General features: G+C 34.8%; 1 protein-coding gene across 8 annotated transcripts in view; it reads left to right on the top strand.

Moving 5' to 3' along the window:
• LOC134363293 (neurexin-1) overlaps window positions 1-13,654 on the top strand; it is a 765,130-nt gene that overhangs the window by 34,818 nt on the left and 716,658 nt on the right. Inside the window, exon 1 of one of the 8 annotated variants that reach the window (XM_063078877.1) lies at window positions 656-706. The exons of the other annotated variants lie outside the window; for them this stretch is intronic. The gene's annotated coding sequence lies outside the window, so the exon portion shown is untranslated. Of the gene's footprint in view, window positions 1-655; window positions 707-13,654 lie in introns of those variants that run through there. 8 annotated transcript variants of the gene reach the window in all.

The raw sequence follows: 13,654 nt of genomic DNA, 5'->3' as shown, positions 1-13,654 counted from the left end.
GTGAAGTGGATAGCTTAACACATGGAACAACATTACTACTTCTGGGTTTTTTTCTTCCAAGATTACCTCTCCCTCACCTGGCCAGTATTTTGTTATAAACTGAAAGGTAAAATTCTGAGAGATTCCAACAAAAAGCCATAAATTTTATCTATTATTGTTCAATTTTAATTCTTCTAGGCATTGCCTTTCATCTCTATATGAAGAAAAGTAGAACAGCTCCAGGTGATCCAAGAGAAGATTTTGATCTGCACAGTTTCCTCAGTCCTCAGAGCAGGGTCCTTGAGTGTTGCCCCTCCCAATTTCTTTGCTGCCAGAGGGACTACTCAATTTCTCTTGCCTGTATCTTGTCCAAACTGTCTTGTGTCTCCTATAGAAAAATACTTTGAAACCAATATTCTACCAATTCTAGTAGCAACCTCAACCCTAAAGGGGTCGCTCACAATCTGCAATTAAGTGAAAAAGCTTCTGCATATTCAAAATACCTTTCACAAAGACTACATTAACACCATGAAACTTAGTTCTTAGTGCCCACTCTGAGTCTTAACTTTTATTCAGCATGCCATTCTTAATGAGCTTGGTTATCTGGTTTCCCAGCCCACAACACATTAGAAACAGCAAAGGAGAAGCTGAGAAGAGACACAGTGACAACTGAAGTGACAGCTGAAGGCTTGACATTGAGGGAGGAGAGAGAAAAATGATGAAGCAGGTAAAGAATTATATAACCACTTGGTACAGTAATGAATGCTCGCAATGATGACCCCTCAATCATCAAGGAAAAAGAGGTAATGTGTTTAGAAACATCTGTGTAGGGAGGCAGAAGGCCGGCAGTTAATATATTTTGTAAATATTTCCACCTAATATTTAAATAGGCCTAAGCTTCAGGTACATGAAAAATTCAGTTCTCCAGAACTGCTATTTTCTAGGAAATATCCAGGTAAATGAGGGGTTACTAATCCCATCTTTAAACACCCTACTGACTTTTTTCTACAACCTGGCCATAAATAGCCTCACTTTTCACTGTTTTTCAGTAGCTACCTTGTTATGAGAAGAAACAAAACAAAAGTACTTTTAAGGAAAAATGTTTTCTGTTTCTATTCAGTGGTTAACATTTTGAGTTCTGAGTTGAGGCAATTGATAGGCACATACTGACTTCCTGAGTATGGAAGTGTGAAGAATTTTGCATCCTTAACATGGACTTTAGAGAACTGAGTTGAGAGTTTAAGTTCAGGGTTTCATTTTTACCCAACTCAACAAAATAGCTGCGGGCACTCTACAGACATTAATTCCCATTCACATGCATAATACAAAAGATGCTCTGACCTAATCAACCCATCACCGTGCATTTCGATGCATCTCTGGAGAGAGAGAGTCCTTGTTTCATTGACTTGGCAATAGTCCCTACCAGTGACCTTTTACGCTATTATACTCTCCCTGAGGAAGGAATCGAGATGTGGTGAACATAGCAGAATCAAGTCCTTTCTAAGAAATTGGATTTGAAAGCAGGATTTTGGTGGATGTTAATTTTTCCTTGTAGTTTTCATGTGGTTTTATGTAGCATGCTATATAGTGTTTTCTTTAAATTATTTCCATGTATTAAAGAAGACAAGCAGCAGTGTTTTTGCAGATGGACAGAGGACCTGGAACAAATAGGCTGATTTTTTTCAGCGTTAGTCTGGCATGATCTTGTAATGACACAGTTCCCTTTCATGTGTATAAAATAATGCTATTTCTCTCCAAAGGGTCTCCTTTTAGAGAGGCTCAAGGAATGTGAGAGGAATTTGCAGCAATGTCTGATTGCAGCCTCAACTAGTTACGTATAATAAGACTGTAACAGTGAACTCTAGCCAATGAGGCATTGCAGCACCTCCAGGGAGCCTATGGGGATAAAGACAAATTATTTTAGTTCATATTTAAAACCCAAACTGGTAGAACTCTGGCTGGTGTAACTTAGATTATTAGTTCTGAGGTTGCCTGTTCCTTTATGATTACTCTTTGTTATCTCCCGACCAGTAGCTATCTAACTCTTTCCTAACATAATTTGGAAACAGTTGTTATCTTGAAGTACTGTACTGCAGGCATGGCTCTTATATTGGAGAGAGGCAAGTAGGGCCAAGACCTCACAAAAGAGTGAAACGAGTCAAGCTCACCTTTGCTATCTATCCCAAAACAGTCTGTTCTAAATGTTTACTCCCACCTCAGTTTTTTTTTTTTCCTTTTCTGTAAATTTCAGTGACTCCTTATTCCATTTCAATTCTATTAAATCCAGCCCTGAAGAAACTAGCTCAAATACTGTTTTTATAAGGTGTAAATGGCCAGTAAAATAAAGAAAGGCTCTCAGAATCAAATGACCAACAAGTAATGCAGATGAGAGAATTAAAGTGGGTCAGAAAGGACAGGAAGTGGTATAGGCTGCGAATTGGGAAATGCCCCATCAAATTCTCCATTGAAATCCAGCTCATTTCCGTTAAGTTGGAATGTAGACCCAACATGGAAAGATGCTTTGATTTTTTTAAGGGAAAATGAAAATCTAATTTTTTATTTGAAACTTAACATGTATAAATGTGGACAACCACATCATTTTTTAAAAAAAACACTATGTTGGCCAAATAAAATATCCTACAAACCAGTTTCTAAACTCCAACTTTAATATAAAATATCTTCACAAAATCTATACTAGAAGGAGATGTGGAATGTTGTGGAGGTTCAGCTTTAAACCCAGAGGAGAGTATTTCTAGTTGTGAAACTGTAGGCATCAGAAAGATAATCAGGTTGGGAGAAAAAGTAAGTAGCTCCTGAAAGTATACTTTAGAGAAAGCCTGTCTACTTCCAAGACTGTCTTTAGAAACAGGATCTATATTTTTGACTTGGTTAAATTTAAGCATAGGAGGAAAGTAGAATACAATAGGTATGCAGCCCCCAATGATGATATTGGAAACACTGATGTTAAAACAAATCTGCTATGATTTTCCAGATGCAAAAGAAACATTGGGATTTAATGATGCAAAGACCATCTTATCTGGTCTTTCTGCAACAGCTTTTAGGTCAGAAATAAGAAAATGAAACAAGTTATTCAGTTAGTATTTTAAATAAGGTAATGACAGGATATAACAAAATTAAGAAAATTAATTTAAAAATGGATTTGAGGAGAGAAGAGACCAGAGAAAGCTACAGTTGTTCAGACATGCAAGTAATGGGTTTTATACTCATTGGAAGAGTTTGAGAATAGTGGTAAAGAGATGGAAATGAGAAATATTCCAAAAGAAGAAAAAGACAAGACATAGTGTGCAAATAAATATAATTAGATGACTCAAAGTTTTCAAGCCTTAGCAATGGAAACAATGGTGGTGTCAATAAACTAGTTCGTAGGAGGGAAAATGCTTGTAATTTGAATCCTATCAAGTTGGAAAAGGTAGGACATTTGGACAGAAATGCCAAAAAGATCAAGTAGGGGAGCTAGTGGCATACAAGGATACTAACCATTTCTCAGTGTGCTGATTTCTGCTTCATGTTGTGATATGTGCAATGTTTATAGAGAAGGGTAGAAGGCTATGGATGAGATCTTGGTACAATGCAGTGGTTACAAGATAAAAGAAAGGAAAAGCATATCAAGGAGAACAACCAAGGTAGTATCTTAACAGTTAAGGTGGAAGAAAGTAAATTAAAATAATAGTAATAATACATCTTGTCTAAATGCGATGTTCATTTCTGGAATATGAAAAACCTGGTTTCATTTATCTTTAAAAAGAAAACAAACCAAAATTAAGCGCATTTATATAAGTTGTTAATTTGTAATAATTCTCAGAAAATTATATTTTGAAAAGCAACTGAATCTTTCCATTTGGGATGCTTTTATTTCTTAATGATATAGATTTCATCCAGATCTGAAGTTCAAATTCTCTCAAATTCATGTTCTGTTCACATTTTTCAAAAAGGATAAGGGAAAAATTCCAATACTCTACTAGAATAAATAATATGTAAGCAAAGAATTTTGCCATTTTATGAAAACTAAACATGCCAATTTAGCTTTGTCTAAAAAAAACAAAAGAGGAGAAAACTTCAAACATAAAGTGGGATTTCAAGATTTTTCCTTAACAATTTAATATGGGCATAAACTCAGGATCAGGACAAAGACTGCATCTTTGTGTGTATCATAATCTGCATATTGACATACTTTAAATGATTCAAGTAGTTGTTTGGGGATTGTCAATATATGTCATCTTCTGGCTGCCTTCAAGGTAGGAAGAGATATTTGGGGAACAGCTCAACTGCAGTAAAACAGAAACCATCCAATACTATGTATTTCCTTGTTCACTTTTTCTAAGCTTTCAAGAATAAAATTTGACAGATTTTTAAAAAAATCATCATTCACATTTAAGAGTTAATCCAAAAATATAATTATAAATAATATAATTCAGTCATCAGTGTGAATTAAGTTTATTAGTTAGTATATTTTATGTTATACTTTGGTGAGATTTGCAGTGGTAGGAGGAGTGAGTCACCTAGCTAAAGTAAAATACAAAAGAAAATGCAGGAAATTAAATACATAGATAGATAGACAAGTAAATATAATAACTCCCTGATACTATTAAAGAAAGATTTTTTTTACAAAATGAATATTCCAAATAACAAATGCTTTCTGTTTCATGCAATAAAACTTTTATTTTTTCTTTTACCATTTTGAAAATAATACACACTTCCTTCCTTGTTAGATTGAACTTTCTAACATAAGTTAACCTCTTTTTGATAACTCAAGGTCAACATTATGAACATTAATCACTGTTCTGTGTTATAATACAGTAATTCCTTTGGGGCTGCTGAGGTGTGTAAAGCCATTTGCCCTTACGCTGAGCTGCTATGTTTTCTAAATGCCTATATTTACCTTTTGAAATTCATGCTTTAAGTCCTTCTCCCTTATTAAGAAACCACTTGCTTGTTGTTATCATCTGCGTGCCTTCTTACTGAAGCTACTTCTATTCTAGAGCAACTGTTTGCTTCTGATCTGCTGTAGCCTGCAATGGCAAATAGCAGTAAATTAAAATTCTGTCACAGAGAAAACTAACACAAGGTAGAACAAAGTAGGTTCTAAAGAGCACTTCTAGGAGCAAAGTGAATAAACTTCCTTGGAGGAGTTAGTGGTTATTTTAGCTTTTAGATATTTCCTTTAATTCCTAATTCTTATGTATGTTCTGGGAAGTCAGGATTGCAGAATAAACACTTTCAAGATAAGGTGATCAGTGTCCACAGAACAGCCTAAAGTTGGCTACCGTACATGTTGCAGTACACTGCACTTAGTAGGCCCTCGATGGTTGATGAATAAGTATATATTTAGATATATAATTACATTTGTATATAGGCATGTATGCATATATATGTATATATGTGTGTGTGTAAAACTTGTATATAAATGTGTTATTATATATGAGGCTACACTATAAAGTATTGATATTGTCCCTCCATAATTAACACAGCTATTAAGACCACAAAAAATGTATATTTATCTCATATAGCCTTTCAAAATTATTCCTGAATTACTGAGATTGCTTTTATTCCTCTCTTAAAACTTAGAATGTGGCATGTACTGTTGCATTTCATCTTTGCTAAACCCATGGAAATAGCAGCTACTGAAAATTGCAATCCACATCATCCTGCTGGAGTATGATGGTGTTATCTTCTGATAATGAGAACAATATTGCATGTCGGCATGACCCACTGCTGTTTTATCCTTTCTGCCTCTGGACTGACACCAACCTATCACATTGTTAAATGCTAAAAACTAGTATCACCTACCTTTAGTGCTCTTACACATGCTAAGGCATGACACTCCTGATAGGCTTTCCTCTCCCTTACTGCCAAGGAAGTTTAGCACCATAATTTTGAGACCATTACCAGCATCTGTGTTGAAAGTCTATTCTCACTTTCTCTAGAAATAGTAAGAAAACTTTGGATAGTATAAGGGAACCAGAACAATCTAAAGATGGCTTGGTTGTACATTGCATGCAAATGGGCTAAAAGTTTATAAAGATTTTCTTGGGGAAAATATATAATTCTTTGTAGGTAAAAAGATGCTACTTAGTCTTCAGTCTGGATAATTTACTTGGACATCTACATGGTCTCACCTGGTTCACAGGTAGGAATACTATATTAGACAGGCAGTTTTAGGACCTGGAAGAGGGAAGTTAATTAATCCAGGTGTGAATTTAAACCTAAGATCTTGGTGCTATGTACTAAAGCATAAGTTAAAAGGGCTGTTCTTTAATGGCTAACAGCTACCATTTATTGGCTATTATCTTGTGCCAGGAACTGTGCTTTATGTTTTATGCACAATCTCATTTGAGCCTCACAAAACTTTACAAGCAGATATTTTTATTAGTCTCTATTTTATAGATGAGTCAGCATGAGGCTTAGAAATATAAACTGCCATGTCCAATATCACAACTAATATGTGTCAGAATACAGTTTTAATTACTATGCTGACTTTCAGACATAATGTAAATATGACCGCATCCAATAATTCAAATTTACATAAACATTATTGACCAAACATCAAGCCACTTGCTTTGATTAGTTATAAAAATGGCATGGCTGCCAAATATATTAATTACCATCAAATAGTTCAGAAAAGCAAAGCCCCTGTTTCCCTTTTTTCCTTTAAGTTTTCGTGACTTGATGGGGTGGGGGGAAAGGTTGAAAGTAATTATTATTAGAATAGTACTTCTAGATTAATGTTTACTAATTTGTATTTAATAATTTTTTCTTATTAGTATTTACTAGAATACACATTAATTATTATTTACGGGAATTTTGGCAACTTGAAATCTGTTGATGTGCTTGTTAGTTCATATGTGCCTAATAAAAGTCAAAGTCCTTGATTCCAGGTGCTTCTATATGGCTTGGGATTCCATGATGTTCCTTCATGCCTATGTGTCCTGCTATATTTCATTCTCTTCAGCTCTTTTCCTCTAGGGCGTGATAGAATGTTCAGCTCCATGCTTCACCTGTCACCCAAATAAGAGCATAAGACACAGTTCACAAATTTTTTTGTTCCTTGGAAAATTTAGTTCAGATCATTTTTCTTAAAAGAGGTGAAGGTCATTCCATTTCCACTTGGCCTAGTCTTCTGAGCAAGTAATTCTATGCATCATAGATGTTGGAAAGACTGATAAAGAACCTAGAGAACTATATCATCTTTACACATTTCTTCCTGTTGTTCTTGGTTTCATGCACCTAAAATGGGCAGATGATGTAAAGATCAATTGCTCTGAGAGACTAACTTCTTGTTTTCTCAATGCCTTGTCTATAGGCTGATGAATATATACATTGGGTCAACAATAGGCCATGATAAAGAGGCAAGGATATACTCGGGCTCACTTTATCTAAAGATAGAGAGATTTATAAAAGTGATCTATTATTATTGTAGTATTAGCAAATTAAGGTCTATGGGGCATACTAACCTCTTCTTCTAAGGCAGGTCTCAATGTTCTAATGAGAGATAGCTTAGAGTGTCATTTTGCTATGAAAGCATTCAATGCTCAGTGATTTGAGAGTTGAATAGCATAACCTTGAATACCAGCAGATTATCTCTTTTTTTCCATTGTATTCTTAACTTAAAAAAAAATAATAATAACTTAGCTTTACCTAAAGTCATCCGGAAGAGGAAATTACGTTTCCTGTGGCAAACTATTTTGATATGTGCTTATTTCTTCTTTACATTAAAAAGAATTCTATCTCACAAAGGCTGTATAATATCCTTGGTAACACTCTATAGATTATTACTTAAAAAGTGAAAAATTTGATGTCTTATGGATCTTAGGGGAGACACTTGGAAAGATCCAATTGATTGAAATTTTATTTTTTTATTCATGTTTCACTTAACATCAACATTATAACAAGGTTTCTCTCAAACTTCATTTTACCAATATTAATAGTTTATTTTCTTGCCTGCTATTTTCAATATTTTTTCAAATTTTAAAGCCAATGCACATCAGAACTGGATCCTTTGTATGTCTCTGTAGGATGCTTGAGAGAGGCTTGGGTAATAAATTTGATTAAAAGGATTAAAATAAATTCAGAAAATATTATTATTATTATTATTATTGTTATTTTATTATATAAGTTCTAGCCAAAGCAATTAGGCAAGAGAAAAAAAGGAAGAAATCAAATTGTCCCTGTTTGAAAACAAAATAATTACATATATAAAAACCCCTAATGATTCCACCAAAGAATTTTTAGAGCTAATAAATGAATTTAGTAAAGTTGCAGGATACAAAATCAATACACAAAGATTAGTAGTGTTTCTATACTCCAATAGTGAACTATCTGAAAAAGACATTAAGGAAACAATTCCAACTCAATTTATAATAGCTACAAAAAAAAAAAAAAAACCTAGAAATAAATGTAACCAAAGAGGTAAAAGATCATTGCAATGAAAAATATAAAACATTTATGAAAGATATTGAAGAGGACACAAAAAAATGGAAGATATCCCATGTTCATGGATTGGAAGAATTAATGTTGTTAAAATGTCCTTATTACCCAAAGTGATCTACAGATTCAGTGCAATCCCTATGCAAATGCCAATGGTACTCTTCACAGAAATAGAAAAAAAAAAAAAAAACTTAAAATTCATGTGGAAATGCAAAAGACACTAGATAGACAAAGAAACTTTTAATGAAAAGAGCAAAGCTGGAGGCATCACATTACCTGACTTCAAAATATGCTACAAAACAATAGTAACCAAAACAGCATGATACTGGCATAAAAACAGACACATAAAACATGGAACAAAACAGAGAATTCAAAAGTATGTCCATGGATTTACAACCAAATGGTTTTCAACAAAGGCATCAAGAATATACACTGGGGAAAGGATAGTCTCTTTAGTAAATGGTACTGGGAAAACTGGACATCCACATGCAGAAGAATGAAACTAGACCTTATCTCTGACCATATAACCATATACAAAAATCAACTCTAAGTGCATTAAAAACTTAAAATTAAGACCCCGAGCTATGAAGCTACTAGAATAAAACATAGAGAAAATGCTTCATGAAATTGGACTAGGGAAGGATTTTGGGGGGGTGTTAAACCTCAAAAGCACGGACAACAAAAACCAAAAATAGACAAATGGTATTATATAACACTAACAAGCTTCTACACAGCAGAGGAAACAATCAGTAGACTGAAGAAACAACCTATAGAATGGGAGAAAATATTTGCAAACTATGTATCTGACAGTATTATATTCACAATATATACAGTAACTCAAATAATTCAATAGCAAAAAAAACAAGTAATCTAATTAAAATATGGGCAAAAGACCTGAATAGACATTTCTCAAAAGAAGTCATACCAATGGACAATAGATTAATGAAAAATTGCTCAACATTACTAATCGTCAGGGAAATGCAAACCAAAACTGCAAAGAGATGTCACCTCACCAAACTTAGAATGACTATTATCAAAAGTCAAAAAAATAACAAATGCTGGCAAGGAAGTGGAGAAAAGAGAACTCTTATCCCTCTTAGTGGGAATGTAAATTAGTACAGCCATTTCTGAAAACAGTATGGCGGTTCCTCAAAAAATTAAAAACAGAACTACCATATGATACAGCGATCCTATTACTGGCTGTATATCCAAAGGAAGTTAAATCAGTATGTCAAAAAAGATACTTGCATTCCCACGTTTACTACAGTGGTATTCACAATAGCCAAGGTATGGAATCAATCTAAGTGCCCATCTACAGATGAATGGATAAAGAAAATGTGTTAAACACACACACACACACACACACACACACACACACACACACACACACACACACACACAATGGAATACTATTCAGCCATAAAACAAAACAAAATCCTGTCATTTGCAGGAACATGGATGAACTGGAGGACATTATGTTAAGTGAAATAAGCCATACACAGAAAGACAAATACCTCGTGATATCACTTCTATGTGGAATCTAAAAAAGTTGATCTTGTAGTAGAAAGAGAACTAGTGGTTACCTGAGTCTGGGGACGGTGAGAGTTGTTACACTTCCCTCTGTGTAACAGAGATGAAAAAAGATTTACTGGATTACTCAAAGCACTATGTATGCATTGAGAGGCCCAGAAGGACTGCACTTCAGTAATTTCCCCATTAAGAGGAGAAAGCTGAATGTGACAGCCCTGATTCAAAGTTAGCCTCTCCCTTTTATTATAAAGACAAGATGGTTTCACAAGAAAATTCAGTTGATTTAATCATTACAAAGAACACAAGGATATGGGCAGAATTATGGCTAACAATAGTTTTAACAAATGGAAACTAGTAACATCAGAGAAATAAACAAAGTGCCATTCTATAATGCAATTTGTAAAAGGTTAAGTCAATCCACCAACAAAAGTTTGTTCTTAGCAAACACTGTCTTTTCCTACAGCAGTTTCCTTAGTATTTTTACACAACAATCAAGCAACTTTCTTAACATATCAATAAGTAGGTTAACCAAGGACATCTGTCCTCGAGCCAGCAATTTTGCTGTGTTACAATTCTTTATCTACAGCAGGGACTTTAGCCTGGGGAAAGTTTACTGTCTTTTACAAGCTTAACATTCCTATCTGTAATCTTAAAAAGTAAGGCTTTACCTGAAACTACAGGGCTTTGGAAGCTAGGCCCTGTGAAATACATTTGCTTTATTAAAGTTAGTAAACTCCGCAGAGAGTGAGAGAGGGTGGAGAGAGACAAGATGAGATTGGTTAATGTGCACAAAATGAAAGACAGGGAGATATAAGCTCTGGTGTTCTGTTACCCACTAGGGTGACTATAGCCAATAGCAATGCAATCAAGATAGATAGAAGACAGGATTTTGAATGTTGTCCCAACAAAGAAATAATGAATGTTAAAAGTGATGGATATGCTGATGACTCTGATTTGATCATTATGCATTGTAAACATGTTGAAACATCACCCTGCATCCCATAAATTTATACAATTATTATGTGGAAATTTGAAAATGATGATGATTATTATTATTCTACTTAGGTTAATTTAACCAGGCATCATATACATTATAATTATTCATTGAACTATCTGAGTATTTATGGCAAGTAATAGATGTGATGTTAATTTTTCCTAAATTAAATTTTAAACAAAAATTGTTGGTGGGTTTCACTGAATTCCTGAGGTGATGTTTAGAGGTAACATAGCTTATAGGACAGAATATTAAACAGGAAACAGAGTCATGATTCTAATGCTTACCAAACATGTCACTCATGTTTATAAATTTATAATAATTTAAAGTTTATAAATTGCACTTGATTCATATACATTTTCTTTATGGGTAAATTTTATTTACCTTTTTGATTTTTGTGCGGCTCATGTAAGTAAAAAAATTCCTTTAAAATAAAGGAGTTTATTTTACTGGGTCTTACTACCATCAATTCTCCATGGTCAATGGTGAGTAATCTCAAATCATCTCTAATTGATTTTCATATACGGTGTATGAGCTTTACTCTAGTGTGTTTGGGGAATTTGTAATATCTCAACGTAGTGAAACCACACTAAAACCCTGGTTCTGGAAGAGCTAAAGCATTTTTAGTTTTTCTTCTTGGCCTATACAATTAAACTGTTTCCTGTTCCTTGCACCATGCTAAAAACAGACAACATTAATTTTTGTGTTCTTTGATTCTGTGTAGCCTAGTTGTCTACTGGCTTGATCGCAGCCCTTCAAATAGGGGAGAACCTCAGCCCCTGCCCCAAACTCAGAGAGTTCTCCCAAGAGGGATGCCTCCCCATGCTCAAAACTATTCCATCACCCGCAATCCCGACTTGGTATCCACCTCATTATTTCTCTCCTCCTTGAGAATCTGCTCTTGCATACTATCTTCTTCCAGTAAAGCATTTTGGAGAAGAAAGTATCAGTGCAGCCCCTATCTCAATCTGTACTAAGCATGTGTCTGCACATCCTTCAAGAGCTACCAACCTCTAGTGTCCAGAGTGATACCACATCTTGGAGATGCAGATGTCTAGAAGAAAATTCCTTCCTTTCCAACTTTGGGCCTCCACTAGAATTTCTAATATTTCTCTGTGTGGCCCCTAGTCTCACAAATTCACTTTTGAGCCAATCTAAGCTCTATATCTTTAGGAACTAAATCCGGTAAAATAGACTGCATGGTTCTAATTTGCTCTCTTTGATCATCTTACTTTACTCCCCCACCTCTGTCCATTCCCCAACTTTCTTCTCTCAATTATTGTTTTAGTCCGTTTGTGTTGCTATAACAGAATATCTGAGACTGGGTAATTTATAAAGAAGAGATGTTTATTTGACTTACGACTCTGGGACAGCTGCATCTGGCACAGGCCTCAGGCTACTTCTACTCATGGTGGAAAGTGACAGGATGCCGTCAGGTACAAGCAGATCACATGGCAAGAGGAAGTGGGAGAGAGAGAGAGAGAGAGAAGATGCCAGGGTCCTTTAAACAATCAGCTCTCGCGGGAACTAATAGAGCGAGAACTCACTCACTATCCCTCCTCTCCCAGGGAGAGCATTAATCCATTCATGAGGGATCTGCCCCCATTACTCAATCAGTTTCCAACACTGCCACATTGGAGATCAAATTTCCACATGAGTTTTGGAGGGGACAACACATCCAAAGTCCATCAGTTATAATCCTCATCTCATACACAGAGTTTGGTACTGAGTTGGGACATGAAGAGAAGACAGTCTCGTCTGCATTAGCAACAAGCAGTCAAAAATATCTCAATTTGAGGACATGATTGTATGTGATTTAAAAGATCCTCTGGGAAAGGGGGCTGTAGAGTTAATGAGTCATTAAAGGTCCAAATTAAAAAGGTGGTAAGAACTTGAAGACAAGATTGCCAGTGTTGGTCAGTGATGCTAATGGCTGAAGGCAGATTTACAACAATTGATTTTCATTGAAATGTGTAAAATGAATATATACTTACCCAGAAAGGAGTTACCTTAATATAACTTTTGCCCTTTCATTATAGCTGCACTGAATTTTATCTTATTATTTAGAATAATAGGATACTTTCCAAAGATACTCAATAACAAACTATGGAATTCTTCTAAATTCTATAAAGGAGAACTTTTTTGCATGTGAAATAAAATTTAAATTGTAATGCAGGCTTGTGTATTTGTGTTATATTAATGCAAACAATGGTTCATCATAATGTGTTGGTGAACTTGCCCCACAAATCTGTCCTACCAAACAAAACACCAGATGCAGATGCAATGTTTAGAATGGTGACTTGATAAAATTAGACTCATTGGGCAGGAAAGAAAATGAAAAGCTCTAAATAATGTCATTAGCAGTTGGGAGAATGAAAGCAAAGTACTCTGATAATATCTCAGACCCTTACTCAATTGACATTTAAAAAAGATATATTTTAAGCGTTAAATAAGATGGCAGAATAAAAAAGTATATGAAGGAAAATTTAATATTCATAAATAGGGTTCTTAGAGTACATCCTCCTATTAGCCATGATTCAAAATAATTGCTGAAGTGTCATTTAAAAGCAGGTGGTGATTTGTGCAAATACCAGAGGCAAGACTATTAATAAAACTCTTATGGCACACTCCATGTACATGAAGAAGTAGGAGTGGACTTGGGAATGGAAGGGTGGAAGAGGGAAACTGCTTTCCCAAATACTGACC

This window comes from Cynocephalus volans, chromosome 14 (assembly GCF_027409185.1).
Source record: "Cynocephalus volans isolate mCynVol1 chromosome 14, mCynVol1.pri, whole genome shotgun sequence".
In the NCBI taxonomy this organism is placed as follows: domain Eukaryota; kingdom Metazoa; phylum Chordata; class Mammalia; order Dermoptera; family Cynocephalidae; genus Cynocephalus; species Cynocephalus volans.
Note: the sequence above shows the minus strand (reverse complement) of the source record. Positions and strands in the feature narration are given on the sequence as shown.